This window comes from Myodes glareolus, unplaced genomic scaffold (genome assembly GCF_982192425.1).
Source record: "Myodes glareolus unplaced genomic scaffold, mMyoGla1.1 HAP1_SCAFFOLD_127, whole genome shotgun sequence".
NCBI classification, from domain to species: Eukaryota; Metazoa; Chordata; class Mammalia; order Rodentia; family Cricetidae; genus Myodes; species Myodes glareolus.
The window spans coordinates 191,543-212,506 of record NW_028263278.1 but is presented as its reverse complement, the minus strand read 5'-3'; positions in this window follow the sequence as shown (position 1 = coordinate 212,506).

Sequence of the window (20,964 nt, the reverse complement as noted above, 5' to 3'; positions counted from 1 at the left end):
AATTTAAGGAATGAAACCCACAAAGCAATGAACTCATCATCCAGCTTTCCAATGGGGGAGACTAATCATCTTGATTGAGATCTAGTTCCTGCTTTTCTCTTTCCTGTTGTGTAAAATCCCTGTGAAAACCATGTAAAATGTACCGTCAGTTCATCTGACCTCAGAATGAAGCCACAGAACAAATATTTCATTTTGTAACTTTAAAACACTCTTTAGTTGTTAGTATTCTAGGGATTCTTATCCCTGAGGGACAGAAAATTGCTCGACCCACCTAGCACAATGTCTGTACAAGCTAGCTAGTCATGTTGCATCCCACAGGAAAAAAGGAAAGTTCCTATGGAGAGCAAGAAGATGACATTGATTGCCTTTGTAGCCAGGGGCAAGTGCTATTGAAATGTATATATTGTCAGATCTAGAGAAGTTCTCTGTTGGGGTGAATGGAATAGATAGGAACCAGTATTCTGTCCCTTTAAGCACTCTATAGCCCTATGGGAGGTGCTGTTGCCACTCAGAACTCACTAGCCAATCGTGCACTCCAGGTGACCTGTCAGTCAGAAGCAGTGCAGGTCTCTTCCAGGCTGCCACCTTCAGTCTTGGCTTTGAAGAGGAGCTGGCACCTATGGATTCCTGTTCTTGGGTGCAGTTGCTGTTGCAGGGAGATGATGAGCTGAGAACTTTAGCAAAATGGAGAACAACAACAGGGTGAGTGAGGGAATGCTGGCTCCTGATGGCGAGGAGCAGAGGGTGAGGTGCAGAAAACACTATGGTTTCCTCCCATTTTCTGCGTGGAAAGCTGCCGCCATATTCCCTGTGTTGTGAAGTACCTCATGGTCCCTGCTAACTCATGAGCCTAGGGGCAGGCCTCTGAATAATTTTGCTCTGTGACTTAATCTGCTTAGAGTATTGGGAGCAGGAAGCAGCATGTAAAAACACTTTAGAAAACTTCAAAAGTCAGCTCAAAAGGGTGGATGCATTCATTAGAACAAGTTGCCAAACTAAGAGAGCCCTAGTTTTTCCAACATGTTCTCAATATTGAGCACTTTGCATTTAACATTTAAATGTAATCTCCATTTATATTTAAATTTGTTGAGGTTATCAAAGGCTTCTCACTTGTTGGGTGGCACTTTACTACTGTACCATAATGTAGAAGAGTAGAATTGGTGATTCATAGGATTTTGCAATGCTTATAAAATAATTGTCATAAAGTAGAATTTAGCAGAGGGAGGGCTGTGTCTAAAACACCCAAAAGCTAAGTATATGCAAATAAGGGCTGGTAGAGATTAGAATCTCTAGGTATACATTGTTCACCAGGATTGTCCAGATATTTGACTCCAAACCATTTCAAAAAAGCCATCACTGATTTAAAAAAAAATTGCTGGCGGGTAATCCCTGCACTTGGGCTACAAATGCAGGTGGATCTCTGTGAGTTCAAGGCCTGCCTGGTCTACAAGGGTGAGCTCCAGAACAGGCTCCAAAGCTACAGAGAAAATCAAAAATAAATAAATAAATAAAAATCACTAGGCCCATCCAAATATCGAAGAACAGACCTCTTAACAAGCTGCTAAAAGAGGCATTAGAGGATCACAACAAACCTTAAGGCCTGGTCTGCCTTAAAGTTCCTGTTTTCCTTTGAGATAAGCACAGTTCTACCAGATAAGCTATATGACACCAGGTGACCTATATTTGAAATGTAAAACACTGTTGTGTGATGAACTGGCCTGATCAATAAAGGCTCACTTAGGACCTCAGACAGGAAAGAGGAACTTTCTTGGGAGACCTACTAACAGCCTGGGGCCTAAGCCTTGTGAGTTTCCCTAAGGACCTGATATATTGATAATAAAACAGAGCTCATTCTCTAAAACCAGGAATATGCTTTGGAGATCTGGTAATGGTCTGGTGTCAAAGACTTTGTGGAGGGATTTCTTCAGATACTAAGAACCCAACTCTTCCCACCATATGGAGCTATGGTTATTAGTACCAATGTGCTCTGCACTTAGCCAATATTTTGAGATACCCTGTATACCTTTTGTATAGAATTGTTGGACTAGCCTCTTCTTAAATTTGTCTCCTTGTATGATCGTTTCTGCTGACTTCATATAATTCTCTCATTTTCCCCCAGGAATTAGTGTACAAATTCAAGACATCTCTCTCTCTCTCTCTCTCTCTCTCTCTCTCTCTCTCTCTCTCTCTCTGATACAGTGTTTCTCTGGGACAGTTCTGACTGTACACCAGGCTGGTCTTGAACTCGCAGAGAAGCACAGAGCTCTTTTCTCTGTGTCTTGGGATAAAAAGAATATGCCACTACCACCTGGCTAATTTTCTTAAGAAGCTTACTAGGCATGGGACGAATCTTCTGCAACCCCTCCCCACCCTATCTTTTTTTTTAACCTTTTACTCAGCCAGTATTTCTCATTTCCTGTGACCTTCTCCTTAGAACCCTGTCAGTGAAGAATGACTTGCTGTAACAGGTCACTGGAGTACTTAAGACAATAATCTGGGAATATTTTTTGCCTAAATATCTAGACTGGCAAATTGCCTGTTACTATATCTCAGTTGTTCAAAGTATAATCTGAGCCTACGAGATACTTAAAAGATAACAGCCTATATTAAAAGCAAAATCTGACTAACCTGGTTCCCTTTGCATTGGCTGAAGATTGATGTATACCATCATTAAAGAGACTTTTTTTTATTAATCTCCTAAGTGTGTGATGTGATTTCTCAGTGAAAAGGCATACTAATTCTAGAAGAGTTGCATTTCCATCCTGATAGAAATATTGTTTCTGAGATAACTTCTCTTATGGTGACTCAGGTGGCCTTGGTCCCTGACTGTTGCTTTCCAAAGCAGTGACCTTGAGTGTCCTCTATATTACACCTTCAAAATTCTTAAATGACTATACTAACTCACAACTTTAAAATTATGTGTTTGCCAGGCAGTGGTGGTTCCTTTAATCCCAGCAAAGGCAGTCAGATCTCTGTGAGTTCAAGGACAGCCTGATCTACAACAGCTAGTTCAAAGACAGGCACCAAAGCTACAAAGAAAGCCTGTTTCAAAAAAACCCAAAAAATTAAAATTAACCATTTGAGTCATGTAGTTCACAGTCCAATGCAGTTGCAGGGAAAGGATTTGCATATATAGCATTTCTTCTGTCTTCAGACCACAATAGAAAGAATAGATTATTGTGTACACTGCAGGGGACACAGCATAGGCAATCAGCTGTTTGAGCCACCATTATGAAAAAGGGCCTGATTGCGGCAGCAGGAGTGGTTTGTAAATTGCCAGCATGTTTAAATTAATGCCATGTGAATGAACACAGACCAGATTCTGTGTTTGTCCAGATTGGGAAGTTTATCTTGAGTCAATGAGCATTGAATTTGCAATTAGGCAACTATCCTCTACAGATATGATCAGTCTTGCTTGACACAGTAATGTCAACTCAGTGATTTGAAAAACAGGTCATTGACTAACTGTATGTGTCAGGTTACAGATCTCAGCAGCCAACATACATATATGGGCAACATCAATGTATCTCTTGTTAATGACACCCCCTCTCCTTGGGAAGGGCCTACTCTTTTTTCAAAGTCAACATGGAAAATTTTATTTAATCTTAAAAGTACATTATTATCCTCACTTTATAAATCACTTTTTGGTATCAGTTTCAAATACTTTCTTTTAAGCATACTACTGCTGTTATCTCTGTTTCTGTTCTTTAATGTTTCTAAGTCATTAATATTTAATTTTATTTCTTTCAAGTTGTTGATTTCTGTGTAGAGCAATGTCTCCTGTAGTTTAGGTTTACTTCATGCTGTGTAATTGAGAATTATTTTGAACACCTAATCCTGCCTCTAAAGCCTAATGCTGGGAAGACAGTCCTGCAACTCCTTCCAGGTTTGGCCTTGACTTGTCAATGAGAAAGAAAAATAGATCAGTTAATGACTGCTAATCTTTCTGGCTTTTATTGGGGACTTAGAAATGAAGAGAGATTGGTATAAGAATTGAACTCATTGACCTAATTTGAAGCTGGTGGAGACAAAGTGCAAGAAGGGAGAGGTTGGCCCGAGGGTGAGAGCTTTCCTCCTTCAACTGAGATTACTGATGTGGAATCAGGTAGTCAATTGTGATGCTGTGTGACTGTCCTGGTTGACCATTGTTTGCAGTTCATGGACCATGGCAATCAAGAATCTGGGTAAGGGACTGACTTTATCTTGAAACCTAATTGCTATATATACAGAAGTTCATCTGAAAGAGAAGATCTGGGTAAAATGTTGTGTCTCTACTTAAGAGGACTGTTACTTTTCTGGATTAAGATCTTCATCTTTAGGGAAAATATGATAAATATTCATTGTGCTCTACTACAATTCCCTAGTCTCTGGAGCACATGGCCGTAAAGCCTGTTTCAACTTTTCAAAAATGATTTTTGAGATTAAAACTACATCATTTTTACATTGTCTTTGCTCCCTCCAAGCCCTAACATGATCTCAATGATTTTCTAATTCATGGTCTGTTCTTTAACAACAGTTACAAAGTAACCTCAGTTACATATTAACAGTAGCTACTTTATGAATGTGACCTGTGTCTTTAGGATTTCCCATCTCTGAGGCAATGGGATGGCTGCACTGGAAAGTGAGTGTGTAATGGAATGTGTACACGAAGGACCCTGTGCTTTGGATGAGGAACAGGATGTGCTCTAGGAAAGTGGAATAATGTGTACTAAATACAAACTTTCTAAACAAGGGCCCTGTCTGCTGGACTGGGAGGGTTGAACTGGAAGGACCATGCTGTGTGAGTCATTTGATCTCTGATTCTCCTATAGAAGAGCTGCAAATATTGTGATGTCCAGCTGGGTGACCCTATCCAGTGAGGGATTCTGGGATGCATTAGCAATGGGGAGTACTAGTGGCAGACAATTTGTGGGTTCTTTCCATAGTTCTCTCGGATCTTCCCATACAACCCATACCTACCCTCCATTTCTCTCTTTCATTAGAAAAGAACCACACATCTAAAAGTTGTATTTGCAATCTTATACACTGCAGAACCACCTGGCCAGGAATAGCACAACTCTACAGTGGGCTAATTCCTCCCTCATAAATCATTAATCAAGAAAATCCCCAATCACTGAAGTTCTTCATAAAGAATCCTAACTTTTGTCATATTGAGGAAAATCAAACCAAGAAAAGGATCATTAGCTAAGAGCCAGCCTGAAGTATGTAGTGAAACCATATCTGAAAATAAAATCAAATAATATAACAGACACGCTAAATGAATGTATAATCCCTCAAGATTAATTTAACTTTTAACATTACTCTTCAAATAATTTGTTCCTCTTCCCAAGAATTTGGATAGTTGGTTATGAAAGCATCTACTATTTTTTCCTTCCTTAAGTTTGACTTTTAACTAAACGTGGTGATTTTGTTTAGAAGTATAAAACATGGAAATGTTTGAACTGGGTAGGATCTGCTATATAACATGAGGACCAGCTTGTTGGGGTTTCTGTCCTGCCCAGTACCCCACAACCAGCAAACCCCAAAGAAAACCAGTCACACAGAGATCTCTATGAGTTTTAAAGCTGATTGGCCCATTAGGTCAGGCTACTTATTAGTTCTTATGACACATATTACCCCATTATCGTTATCTATGTTAGCCATATGGCTTGGTACCTTTTTCAGCTGGGCAAGTTGCATGCTGCCTCTTTGGTGGTCTATGCAGAACAGGGGAGGGAGCTTCCTGCTTTCCAGAATACTCCCAGTCTCTTTGCTCCACCTCTAATTCCTGTCTGACTTTCCCACCTATACTGTCTGCCTGGCCAATCAGCATTTTATTAAAATATGATTGACAGAATACAGACAATTCTCCCACACCACTGCTACAGGTATTATATACTTTTATCTTTATTTTAAAATCAAATCTCAGCATAATAGCTGAGAAATAACACTCAAATATTCCTCTTACGCTCTCAAGAACATTGCACCCTATAGTCACATGTTAACTTTTGTATGAATACTCATGCAAAATAAAAAGAAAAATTTGCTGGGTAGTAGTGTTACAGCCCTTTAATCCCAGGTCTTAGAGGCAGGAGCAGGTAGATCTCTATCCAGCCTGGTCTACATGGGCTAGTTCCAGGACAGGCTACAAAGCTACAGAGAAATCCTGTCTCAAAAAACCAAAAAGAAAAAAGAAAAAAAAGAAATAGGAGAAGAAAGATAAAAAAATTAAACATTAGGAATAGTTAGAAGTGGAGACAGATATCTAGGAGTTCATTATTATGACAAATTTTTGTTGCTAGAGGGCAACATGAATATTGAAACTTTAGTGGGTAGATTGAAATCCTAGAGGGTAAGATTCAGAAGAGTCATTTTACCTAAGACAGTGAGCAGGAATTACTAAGCGTGAACTAGTTCAGTAAGAGCAATGCCTATAGGGTGCCAGAGAATATCCTATCATTAGGGGAATGAAAGAACAAATGCACACTACCTGTATTATTAATGTAAAATGTTCAATATTCAATTGTTTATAGACACACAGACTCTACAGTGCTTTTGCTGAAGCCAGTGGAGAATCAGGAAATTATCCTCTGATCTTCATGTAAGCTTTATTTATCAGAATACAAACAAAATATCAGGCAGTGAAATTTGTAGTTTAATTTTTCTCAATGCTTCAATGTTACCATATATGACTAAAGCAATTTTTATTATTCATTAATCAGCTGGTGCAAATCTAGGGTCCTTTCTGTGCCCTGGCTGTTGTACATATAATTACAATGAACATGAATTAGCAGATTTACCATACATGATATAGACTTCTGGATGTTTATGCCAGTGGTGGTACTGATGGGTACATAGTATCTTTAGAGGTGGCCTTTCAAGGAACCTCCAGTTTGAGTTTAAAAATGGTTAAACCAGTTTGCATTTCCTTAAGCACTGAAACGAAGTTCAACTTTCTGCACATTGTTGCCAGGAGTTGTCATTTTTTTAAAAAAAAATTAGGTATATTGACATTAATGTGGTACAGGAGAATTGTCTGTATTCTGTCAATCATGTATTTTAATAAAGCGCTGATTGGCCAGGCAGGAAGTATAGGTGGGTCAACCAGACAGGAAGTAGAGGCGGGGCAATGAGAACAGGAGTATTCTGAGAAACAGGAAGCCCCCTCTGCCACTCCTGCCCAGATCACTGAAGGAGCAACATGTGAGCTGACAGCTGAAAAAGGTACCAAGCCATATGGCTAACGTAGATCAGAATAATGGGTTAATATAAGCTATTAACAAGAAACCTGAGCTAATGGGCCAATCAGTTTTATAATCTTATGGAGTGATATAATCTTATGTGTGATTTTCTTGGGAACTTGCCAGCTGTGGGGTACTGGGTGGGACAGATACCCCAACAAAATGGCCCATATGTTACAGATGGAGCCCATGTGGATAACTGCATCCACAGAAAGCCTGAGAAAGTTTGGGAAAGAATAGAGTAAAGCATGTTTTCTTGATAGCAGCAATTTCTCGGGTCTGCTCTGTTTGTAAGAGGCAAGCAAATGTTCTCATCTAAGAGAGGCTTCCTGACTCAGCTTTAGCTGCAAAACTTTGTAGCTCATTAAGAGGTCCTGCCACGAAACACTTAAAGAGTGTTGATGAAAAGCTGAACGCATGCTTTTCGGTTTTCAGCCATAGCAGTAAACAAGTTGCAATGTTTTAAAAAGCTGACTTTCTGGGCTGTCCTGCCAGTGATTGTAAGCTACCATGTGGTTGCTGGGAAATAAACTCAGACAGGACCTTTGGAAGAGTAGCCAGTGTTGTTAACCACTGAACCATCTCTCCAGCCCTAACAATACACTTCTAAAATTAAATACAACATTTTTGTATTGACTTTGAAAAAAGAGTAGACCCTTACCCGAAAGAGAGGATGTCATTAATAAGCGATAGGTTGATGTTGCCCATATATTTATGTTGGCTGCTGAGATCTGATCCTGACAAATAGAGTTACAGTCAGTGGCCTGTTTCTCCAATCTCTGAGCTGACAAAACTATGTCAAGCAAGATCAATCATATCTGCATAGGATAGTTGTGTAAGTGCAAGTTTAATGTTTTTTGGCTCAAGATAACCTTTCAAACCTGTACAACCACAAAAACTGTTCTGTGTTCATTCACATGACATTAAATAAAACATGCAGGGAAAATACAAAATCACTCCCCCCGCCATAATCAGGCAATATTTTATAATGGTGGCTCCATCAACTTACTGCCAATGCTGCTTCTCCTGCAGAGTATACAGTAATTTATTCCTCCTATTCTGGTTTGAAGACAGAAAGAATGCTCCATATGCAAATCCTTTTACTGTGACTACATTGAATAGTCAACTACATGACTCAAATATATAATTTTAAAACTGTGAGGTGGTATAATCATTTAAAAATTTTGAAGGCAAAATATAGAGGACACTCAAAGTAATTGCACTGAAAACTAACAGACAGGGATGAACGCCACTTGAGTCTACTAGGAGAAATTGTCTCAGAAACAACTTTTCTAACAGGAAGGAAATATAACTGCTCTAGAATTAATATGCCTTTCCATTGAGAAATCACTTCACACATTTAGGAGATTAATACAGAAAAATCTCTTTAATGATGATATGCATTAATCTCTGGGTAATGCTCAAAAAGGAGACATCTTAGACAGATTTTGTATTCCATGTGTGCTATTATCCATAAGTGTCCTTTAGGCTCATGATCCAGATTATATTTTGAACAATTGAAATAGAAACAGGCAAATTACCAGTCTGGGCATTTAGGCAGATGGGAGAGTTACACAGCAAAGATATTCCCAGGATATTTTCTTAAGTACACCAGTGAGCTGAAAACAGCATGTCATTCTTCACTGACAGGGTTTTAATGTGAAGACCACAATAGATGAGAGCAACAGCACAAATAAAAGTTAAAAAGGATAGGGTGGGGAGGTATTGCAGTAGATACATCCCACCCCTAGAGACTTCTTAAGAAAAATAGCATCTTGCTAGGCGTTGGTGGTTCACACATTTAATCTTAAGACTCGGGGTGAAGAACCATGTGGTTGTCAGTGAGTTCAAGGAAAGCCTGATATACAGAGTGAGTTCCAGGAGAGTCAGAACTGTCCCAGAGAAATGTTATCTTGAAAAAACAAAAAGAAGAAGGAGAAGAAGAAGAAGAAGAAGAAGAAGAAGAAGAAGAAGAAGAAGAAAGGAAGGAAGAAAGAAAATATTATCATATACTTCCAAGAAGGAAATGGAAGAAATATATGAATTATAAGAAGTCAGTATAAACTGTCACACAATGAGAAAATTTAGGGGGAGGCTAGTCCAACAACTCTACACAATAGGTACACAGGGTTTTTGAAATATTTACTAAGTGCATGGTTGCCTTGATCTGACAACCATAGCTCCATATAGGGGAAAGGACTGTTTTCTCAACATCTGCAGCAACTCCTCCACAAAGGCCTTGACACCAGGCCATTACCAGCTCTCCAAAGTATATTCCTAGTTTTCCTGAAGGAACTCTGTTTTATTATCAATACATCAGGTCCTTAGTGAAACTCATAATGCTTAGGTCCCAAATTATACTAGGTCTCCCAAGATTATACCTCTTCCCTGCCTGAGGTCCAAAATAAAATTTTTGATTGATCAGGCCAGTCCTTCACACAACAGTGTTTTACATTTCAAACACATGTCACCTGCTGTCATATTGCCCATCTGGCATAACTATGTTTTTCTCAATAAGAAAATTGGAACTTTATGGCTAATCAGACTTAAGATTGGTTGTGATCTTGCAATGCCTCATTGAGCAGCTTGTTAGAGGCCTGTTTTTGATATGGGGATGGGCAAAGTGACTGGTTTTAAATCAGTGATGGCTTCTTTATAATGGTTTGGAGCCACTGGACAATTCTGGTAAACCGTGTGTATCCAAGCATTCTTATCTCTAACAGCCCTGATTAACATATTCTTATCTTTTGAGCATTTAGATGCAGTCTTTTCTGAGCTCCATTCTACTTTATGACACTTAAGTATTTCCTAAGCATTGGTAAATCCTTTATATCACTACTTCTACAGTTCTACAATATTAAGTTGAGAGTGTCATCCTAACCCCTGACATCCATCCCAGACCCATGGCCTGGAAGTTGCTTTTGGCTGGACCCCAAACCCAGCATGCCACGTCCTGACCCCTCTTACAGGTTATCTAAATGGACTTCCAGAAAGGAACAAGGGGCTCTGGGTTTACATGTGCTCCCACATTTTCTGTCTCTTCTGCCATGATTTCAGCCACCTGAAAGCATTGCACTTGTTAAACCATGGACATTTTAATTTGATTTAATCTGTTTTACTTGGACTTTTGTGTGCCAGCAAAGTGGCTTGTCATAGAATTTTTTCCTAACATGGAGGTACCACCAAGGAGGTTCAGTTTTTCCTGTGGACTCAGTTCCCAGGACAATGCTGAAAATTGCCCTTCCTGTGCACGTACTCCACCAAGCATGTTGGCTTTACTTGGTGAGATCCCCTTTTTAAACTGCATGCGGGTAGGGTTTTGAGGTGACCCATTCACTTTTCAGGCTTTTGCTGAAGACTCAGACATGCCAAAAGCCTGGCCCACACAGGCGCCTGGCCTCTTGCTGAGATGCGATTTGGGAAGGAGATCTCCCTGGCCAATTTCTCATGTACCCGAGTTTCCTGACTCAATGCCATTCCAGTGGATGCACTGCAATGGCCTTGAATCACAGGCCTGCATTTACAGTGGATTTCTTGTGATTCCTAGCCAATTTCAAAATGCCTTTAAGCAGGAATTTATAATTTTTTTTATTGAGACTATCCAAATTAAAGCAATTATGCTCCAAAATCCAAGCTTTTCTAAGTGCACCCTCATTCTTAACCTCCCCTTTTGCTTTTTGCTCTCTGTTTATTTGCAACCAAGCAAACAAGAGGTTGGCCACACCACTATTTTCACCTTTCCTTGTCTGCTCATTAGTAGATAGCTCTCTTGTCCTATGTTCGGATGCTCAGGCTCTGTAAACAGTTCTCTCATCCTGCCTCTACTTCCATCACTCTCTGTGTTCTTAGTCAAGGACAGATCTATTGTTCTGCCCTAACTTCCATTTAGCCCTCTCCCACTTGGCTGCCTCCTCGCAGTTCTCAAGTGCCCCAACTTCCTGTCTCCCTTCCTGCTTGTTCACACACAGCTCTCTCATGCCACCCGATAAGCCCAGAAGATGGGCTCTGGCATGACTCTGATGTGCCCTGTTCCCTAAGCCGCAGCATAGGCCATACACTCAGCCTTGTCATTCACAGCTGTGGCATGAATAACAAAGACTCTAAACATAAGTTTTATGTACATGTGTGCTTCAAAATTACAACAGCTCTAAAAATTTAGCTTATATGCCCAGTTCAAAATACCAGGTAATAGTACCTGGCTTTCAAGTGTCTTTAGAGATCTGAGATAGTGGCATTTGAACAACAAGAGCTTCTCACACATAGACATGCCAGATTTTGCAACACCCTATGGCTTCTTCAAGAAGACACAAGACCTGCTGTCTCCAGACTTGCTCAGGGTTTGGCAAAGTCACCCACACAGAAGCAAAAAGAGGCGTTGTACCGTTCATCTCCTGGACGCTTCACCTCGGGAATCGATCCCCTCATCTTGGCAAGACAGTTACACTAAATCTTCCCCCTCACAAGAAAATCTTTGGGCCTCTCACACACAGCAGCTAATAGCAAGCACTGCTTCTAAGACTGATGTTCTCCAAGGACATGAAGAGGATTTTGGATTGCTTGCCAGGAAAACGCTGTCTCATTTTTGTTCATTAATTCCTCCCAGAACTGCCTAAAGGCATTTGACAAATCAAGGAACTCTTCTTTTACAGGCTCCAGAGTCCAGGTTTAACAGGTTTCAATCTTCAGAGGTTCATAGTTCCCAATTTTCTTTAATTGCCTTCTAACCTGAAGCACTAGCCTTTTGCTATTACACCAAGATATAAAATCTGTTCCAGTTCTCTTACAATTTCCTGGAAAGATTCTATTGTTACATCAGAATCATGTCTGGTAAAATCCAGGGTTTTTAATTTTTTAGTTGTTTTATATTACACTAACCCCAGCCAGTTTTAAGATATTTTCTTGGTCATTCCTGCTGCTTAACCTTGAGACCAACCTACAAGGCACTCTGAGGGCAATGCCAAAGGCACCTGTACCAGCTCCTGTGCCCTTACCATTGGTACCTTTGGTACCTGCCAGTTCTTCTGGATTAAGAACACCTGTCAACAAAAATCTAGTTTCACCTGCTATTGTGTCAAATCCCATGGATAGCTCCATTTCATATAGTCAGTAATAACAATATTTTTTCTCCTTGACACCTGCCTTCTTACCTCCCTCAAAAAGCAGGTGCCTCTAATTTCTGTGATGATAGTGAACAGAATGCCTTTCTATACCCACCTGATGTAGGAGAGTCTTCTTTCTATTTGTTGCTTTCATTGGTTAATTAATAAAGAAACTGCTTGGCCTGATATGTCAGAACATAGGTAGGCAGGGAAAACAGAATAGAATTGTGGGAGAAAGAAAGCAGGGTCAGGAAAGCTGCCCGCCATGAAGCTACCAGGTCAAACATGCTGAAGCTTTCACGCTAAGCCACGAGCTCATGGTGCTAGACAGATTATTAGAAATGGTTGACTCAATTTGTCAAAATTAGCCAAAAGGGGCTGGAGAGATGGGCCAGGCAGTGTTTAAAAGAAAACAATTTCCATGTAAATATTTGAGGTAAAGTTAGTCAGGCGGCCAGGAGCCGGGCAGGGTGGCAAGCAGCCCACCATTTTTCGACTCTGTCCCTCCCATGACATCCCATGCCCACAGGAAGTAGCCAGTCTTGAGTTTAGCACTTTTCCAAAGAGCGCCTAAAATATCAGTCATAATTATCATCTCAACTTTCTGTGACCCCTATATCCAAAGAGTCTGGAATGTTAAGTTGGGAGCAACACCCTAGACCCTGGGATCCATCCCAGACCCCAGCCGGGGAGTTTCATTGGTTTGGACTCCAAATCCCAGCATGTCAGGTCCTGATCTTTTCTCAAGAGGGGGTTAAGACCACTTCAACAGGGTATTAAGTGGGATTCTAGAAAAGGAACCCATAGTCCGAGGTTTGCATGTGCTCCCAGGTTTTTTGTCTCCCCTGCCATGTTCTCGGCCACCCAAGAGTGCTGTGCTTAATAAAACATAGGCATTTTAATTGGTTTAATATTTAGCCAATTTGGCGAAGTAAAGTATATCATGTATCCTACTTTTGTGAGTCTCAACTTTTATATTTACACACACCATAACTAAGGAAAACTATAATTATAGAGTTTTGAACTCAATCAAAGAACCCAGAAAGACATAATATTAGCCTGGAAAGTCTGTGGCAACAAAAGCAGAATCTTCAATCTTCTGTTGCAAAATATGTGTAGATTATTTTTAATTAAATCCCATAAATCAGTTTTCCTTAGCATGAGGAGTTATTTTATTCAACTTCATAATTAAGCAAAGTTCCATATTTCAGATATTCATTTATTACTTTCACTTTGGATAATTCAGCCATGATCTTCTGTGTAGCAAGGATTTTTTTAACTGTTTTTTATTCAACTATATATTTTCCAACTACTTTCCTTTCTTCTTTACTCCCCTTCTATCATGATCCACATGCTCCATGTTTACTTAGATATTGTTTTTCTCTATGTCCTATGTAGAATAGATCCATGTATGTCTCTCATAGGCTACTCTTTGTTGTCCATATTCTCTGGGATTGTGAATTGTAAGATGTTTGTCCTTTGTTTTATATCTAAAAGCCACTTAGGACTGAGTACATATTATATTTGTCTTTCTGGGTCTGGGTTAACTCACTCTTTTATGATGTTTTTTAGACCAAACAATTTGCCCATAAATTTCAAGATTCATTATTTTTATCTACTGTGTAGTACTCCATGGTGCAAATATACTATAATTTCTTTATCAATTCTTCAGTGGAGGGGCTGTTTTCAGGTTCTGGCTGAGAAAAATAATGTTGCTGTGAACATAGTTGAGCACTTCTCCTTGTAGTATGACTTAGTATCCATTGGGTACATCACCAAAAGTTGTTATGTTTTGATATAGGTTCTTACCTTATTTTCTTTCTTTTTTATTTTTTGGTTTTTTAAGACATTGTTTCTCTGTAGCTTTGGAGCATGTCCTGAAGTAGCTATTGTAAACCAATCTATCCTCAAAATCACAGAGATCTGCTTGTCTTTGCCTCCCAAGTTCAGGGATTAAATGCATGTACCATCACCAGGTTGTTTGCTTCCTAATTTTCTGAGAAATCACCATATTGATATCCAACGTGGCTGTACAAGTGTGCACTCCCATCACAATGGAGGAGCATTCCCTTCATCCCACAACCTCTCTAGCTTAAATTGTCATCAGTGTTTTTGATCATGGCTGTTGTTACAGATATAAGATGGAATCTCAGAGTTGTTTTGATTTTCATTTCTCTAGACGTTAAGGACGTTGAAAATTTCCCTACGTTTTGCTCAGGCAATTTAGATTCATGTATTGAGAGTTCTCTGATTAGGTCTGCACCCTGTTTTTTATTGGATTATTTGTTCTTTTGATGACAATTTTTTTTTTAGTTCTTTGTATGTTTTGGAGATCAGTCCTCTGTCCAGTGGGGGGTAGGTGAAGATCTTTTTCCCATTCTCTAGGCAATCTTTTTTTGTATTGTTGATCATGTCCTTTGGTTCACAGAAATTTCTCAGTATCAGGAGGTATCATTTATTAATGATTATTCTCAGTGTCTGTGCTGCTGGGGTTATATTTAGAAAATGGTCTCCTGTGCAAATGAGCTCAAATATACTTCCCACATTCTCTTTTTTTGTGATTCAATATGATTGGTTTTATGATGTGGGCTTTTTGCTTTTTTATATGAAATTGAGTATTTTTTTAAGGTTTTTGAAAAATTTTGCTGAGATTTACATGGGCATGGTATTGAACCAGTTGATTGGTTTTGGAAAGATTTTCATTTTATTATATTAATTTCAACCTACCAAAGGGCTTGGGAGATCTTCCCATTCTCTGGTCTCTCCTTCAGTTTCTTCCAAAGTGTAAAGTTCTTGTCATACAGGTCTTCCACTTCTTTAGAGTAATTCCACAATATTATATTTTATTTGTGGCTATTCTTAATGGTGATGTTTTATGATATATTAATTGTAGCCATATTCCTCTTTCAAGAAAATATTTCTTGTAACCACCTTCTATCTTGCATCCTGATGACCACTCACAATCTTCTGGTAACCATAATTATACCCCCAACTTATAACAGAAATTTTAAACAAAACATACAAATAAACTCACGTGAGATTTGACTCTTCATGCCTGTCATATTTCACTTCATGGTATCCTTCAGGCTTAAAAACATTGTTAAAATTTTTAGGTTTTCATATTTTACAACATGTTCAGTATAATTTTTATACTTTATAAGTGTTATTCTGCAAATTTGGAGTATTTTCTCCCATTCTTTTCTGATTCTAAAAACACATGAGTCTCAGTTTCTAAAAGTTTAGAATTTGATTATCATTTTCGAAAGAATCATATTATGACTATATTGCATTTCTCATTTATATTTTGTATTATAAAATTAGTTTCTATGTCAATCTTTTTCCTTGCTCTTTTAAAACCGTCAATGGCAGTTTCAGCCAGAAGCATAGGTGTTGTACTCAGTTTCACATACTTTTCCACACAAAGAAATTCAAAATACATCATAAGCTCCATGTCACTAGATTTTTAGATCATGCTTGCCCTCTATCCAATTCTCTTTCCTGTCATTGCCATGATGTGAGTTCCTAGGTCCTTCTTCATGTGTTTTTTGTACTCTGTTATTACTCCTGTACTTCTCATTGCTCACACACTTGCCTGTGCTTTAGACAAGGCTGTCCATGGTTTGATGAGTTTGAGGACATCCAAGCAGATAAAAAAAAATTTTTTTTAGGATGACCAGCTCATAACCATCAGTTCCCACAGCTCCATCCCCAAAGAGTCAACTGGAAGGCCATGTTATATTCCCTGGGTGCTGACCCTTGATGATTGCTACTGTTATGGCAATTTATTTTGAGCTCCATGGACCACTTTCAAGAAGCTCAATTAGACAGTGTATTTAAAGCATGCTTTTGGTTATCTTCATAATCATACAGATGTCCTGCTAAGATGCAAGCTCTCTGACAATCATCAGTGTTTCTCATAGGAATAGGAAGCCTCATATGATTTGAATTCCAGGGAATTTCCTGACCTTACCAAAAATAAATAAAAGCTTGTAGCTCAGTATAGGTTGTAGAACAGGATTCAGCATTCATGAGTAGAAGGCACTAGTGAGGGTGGTAGCTTTCCTCTACCTGAATCTCAACCAGTGTTACTTAGGAGAGGACTAGTCTACCTTTTTCTGCACAGTTGCACCTTTATAGGATACAAAGCTATCTGTGATTCTTTTCTAGCTGTGATACTTGAACACTGTGTACTCTAGTATAGTAACATGTTCAAAAGTACTGACATTTCAATATGTTGTCCAGGAAAGTGTCTATGCCTGATATAAAGGCATCAAACCATATCTTCAGCAAGGCAGCCACTGTGATTCACAACAGCAGAAATCACCTGGACTTCTGTTGTCCACCTCGTCTTGGTCCTGAATTTTCAGCTTTCTGACTTCACTGACAATGTTGGACTCATCTCTGATTGCTCCAAATCAAAACGCAGCTTGAAGCACTAAAATTGAGAAATGGTTCTGCCCAATAATGTGTAATTTAGTTTTTCACCACTTTGATATAACTTTTTGACTTCTGGAAATAGTGAATCTCAAAAGAGAAATGTCTCTATCAGATCTGAACTATAAGGAATGATTTACTATTAATGATTTCAATGGGAGAACAAAGACCACTATGCATTATGATACCCCTGGGCAGGCTAAACAAGAAAGGTGGAGCAATGCAGTAGTCAATATTTCTCTTCTTTAGCTACTGCTGTGACTTCCTCATTGACAGGTGGCAATTGGGAAATGTAAGTCAAATAAATCCTTTCCTCCTCAAGCTGCTAAGGAAATTGTGATCAATATCACAATAGAAAACAAACTGGCACAAGTAAAAGTGCGATCAAAGTCATGTTTCAAACATTTTGGCAGTCATACAGAAATGCAGAAAGAAGAAATATGAATAAATTCAATGTGTGAATACAGCATACATTGTTTACTAAGTGTATTAACTTTGATTACTAAATTTTGGAGTAGAGAAAGCATATAGTACTCTAAGTATCTCATTTGAATCAAGCTGCCTCTTCACTGATCATGTTATTAATTGCTACAATATTGGGCAACATTTGAAGGTTCTCCTTACCTATCCACTCGTCCAGCTACCTAGTATTCTTTAAGGGTTGCTGACTCTCTCTTTCTTCCTTTTAAATCCCTCTCTTTCATTTGTTCCTTTGGTGTGTAAGTTTAAAAAAATTTTCAAATACAGAAAAAAAACCCTTGAGATAAATTTACAAAAAATAGCTTTAGTGGTTAGATTCCAGTGACTGTGAAAAAAAAATACCCCTGAGAAATGCTCAAAGACAGAAAGAGATCAGAGGTTCAGTAGGTCCAGTCAGAGATTATGCTAATGCAGAAACATAACTCCACTGTAGAGGGCTATCATTGAAACTCTGTACAGGGGTGACTTGAGGTTGCACTCTTGCTGACATGCTTGGCAGGCCAAGTAAGGAGGAAACATACCTCCTCTATCAGTAGAATGCCCTGCCAATAGTCAGTCCTTGAGTACACAGAAGTGCTCTAGAGTTCACTAGCTATGAATAGGTTGTGCTTTGTCTTCTGATGAAGTGTTTGTATATATTATATTACAGCTAAAGATTTTTCAATAACAACAGGCTTCTTTTTTAGATTAACTAGGGAAGAAAACTATTGAAATAACTTGTATCAAAGTTGGTAGTTTCTCTATTTCAAATATTATGAGAACCTAGCTTGGATTGTTATTCAAGTATTATTAGAGAGCACTGACTTTGCAATAAAGTATGCAGTTGTATTTTCTACCCTGCATCTTTTGTGTTCTGATTTCTGTGGTACTACCCAGAGTCATCCATAATGGAGGTAGTTGGGAAGGGACCCCAACTATTCGTTCCTGAGACAGGGACCCTGAAAGAATGTCAGGAGTGTCAGATAATAAGAAAATTAATTACAGGGTAATGGGACAAGATAACTTTTCTCTTTCTGTCTATGCCTAAGAATTTGCTGGAAATTCATGACACCCCTGTATCTATATCAGACTTAGAGATGTGCCTTGAAACTATCAATTCATATAATCCTTTATTTCCCTCAGAAGAGAATTAAATGGATATGGAAAATTGGAATTGGGTTCAGATAAATGAGGAGAGGAAGCTACTAACTCAAGGACAGGAAGGACCTTGTGGTCAGATACTGACTGACCATCTGTGCTGTGCTTTGTTCTGCTTTTGTATTTAAGGAAGTTCTGAAATAAACCCTGGGCTGTTTGGCTGCTTCAGCATGACTGGACACACCTCCCAATTCTATCCTGTCTTCTGTTTCTTCTGACTTTACTTTGGCCTCGAGAATATCCTATCCAGGAACCCTAGCTGACCTTGTAGGAGCTACTCCTATAGCTCCTACATCCAGCTGTGCAGCTTTCTGGGGAGGGGTGTCTTCATAGGGACACCACAAATTCCAAGGGTGCTCTTAGGTACATTAAGGATATCCTGGGAGCATCAGCAATTGCACGGCATAAATATAAAAAGGAAGTTTGCTGTGTAGCATGAAAAACAAGTAAGGAGTAACTCGAGTATAATTGCAAAATAAGTAATAGCAAAATAAGAAGTAATTTGTATATAATTTTCAAAAAGTTAAATATAGGCCAGGAAAATAGCAAACAGCTGTTTGTACATTACTTATAGATATTTAAAGGTCAGAGGTCCTAAGGAAGGACAACAATAATTGCTTCAGTTTTTGAAATGTATAAAAGATGTGCGCTCCCGGTTTTCTCCAGAATAAGTATAAATCTAGAGCTTTAAAAAGTATATGTGAATGAATGAGTGCATATTTTCTTGGTCTGTGTTTTGACCGTTACTACATTGCTGTTTTATGTGACTATGTTTTTAAAAATGTTAAGTGGTACCAGTACCTGTTTGTCTGTCATTACTGTACATTTTTGTGTATTCACCTTCTTTTTTATCCTGAAAGAGATGAGCAGGCAGCCACTGCCTTTATCCTTCTGGAAATTTTTATTGAATCAGTTCCAGAACTTTGGGTCCCAAAAGAAAAGCTTCTCTAAGGAGAGGTGTGAAACTGACCACCTTCCTTCATTATACTCTGATCTGGACCACCGCCTGACAGCAGTTCCTGCAGGGGACAGGGTTGCATGCTCATGCTCACATCGGCACAGTTCCAAATGAAAGTCACAATTGTGTGTCGTCAAGGAGTTTTTGAAGCATTCCAGTTAAAGAATTTCTTCACACAAATCTCCAATCAATAGAATTGGGAGGGAGGAAACCAAAAGCATAAGTACCCCTACCAGTGTGGAATGGGGCAGCTGCATACTGAATTTGCATATGGCTCATATAGGTCTTTTTAAAACCAGAGTGTATCAAAGGAGATTTTGAAGGAGGAAATTTGTTAGATTTTCATCCCCGATCCTGAACAAGATCAGAGATGGGCTGGATTTTATACTGAGGGATTGGTTACATTTGTGCTGACTTGGAGAAGGAGAGAATATGGGGCTTTATTATTTGGTTGTGCTTTGAGTGTGTGTTTCTTTCACTGGCACTTTTTAATGTTTGGGCTGTTTTCAAGGAGATATTTTTTTTTAGCCAGTTCTAGATTCAGAGGAAAAGTGCTTTCCTTTGGCTCTGCTTTCAGGTCCAAGGTGTGTTTCTTTGACTAGCCCTTTCTCCCACTCATAGGCACAAAAAATGGTTTTGCCCATTAGGTTGCTGGTTCAAACAAAATAAAAAGAGATATCATAGTGCTTAAACAGATTTTTACACTATCGATTTTTTTTCTAGACAATAACTGCTATTGGTTTACTGACTATATGTGTGTTGGCTTAAGATCTTTTAAAAATAAGTTATGATAAGCCCTCCGTTTCCTTCACAGGCCCAAATGATTAGGGTAATATGCATAAACTTTATTAGATTGATTACATACAACAGCCTTTCTCCTGAATGAAGTACAAAACATTAAAACACTCAATTTACTTATAGAGTTTCACTATAGTATAATTATTCTCATGGTTTTGCAGAATACATACATTAAATTCAAAGAGGTTTTCTGAAAGATGGTTAATTTTATGGATTTGGAGATTATTGTGACAAAGGATTTACCACAGATTCCATTCACTGTTATCTCTCCAGTCTGTGTTCTTTTAGGGATTTGAAAATGAGTAAGATGTGAAAAATCTTTCTTACACTGATATACATTCATAAAGATTCCCTACACTGTGTGTTCTTTTATTGCCATGAACAGTACAGTGGTTTCCAAAGGCCTAACCAAACTGATTACATTCATAGGGGTTCTCTCTCCTATGTGATCTTTGTATATTTGAAGATGACTGTGTTTTACAAAGGCCATACCAAAATGATTACAATCATATTATTTCTCTCTACAATGTGTTTTTTTATGCAATTGAAGACGACTGCAACTTGGAACAGCCTGATCACACTGTTTATATTCATGGTGTTTCTATCCAGTATGTGTTCTTCAAAGCAATTGTAGATTACTGTTCAGTGCAAAAGCCTTACAAAACTGTTAACATTCATAGCATTTCCTTCTCTCCAGTATGATTTCTTTTATGCAATAGAAGACTGTTTTGATAGGCAAAGACCTTGCCACATTGGTTACATTCATAGGGTTTCTCCACAGTATGTGCTTTTTAAGCAATTGAAGATGACTGAGACACGCAAAATCCTTACCACAGTG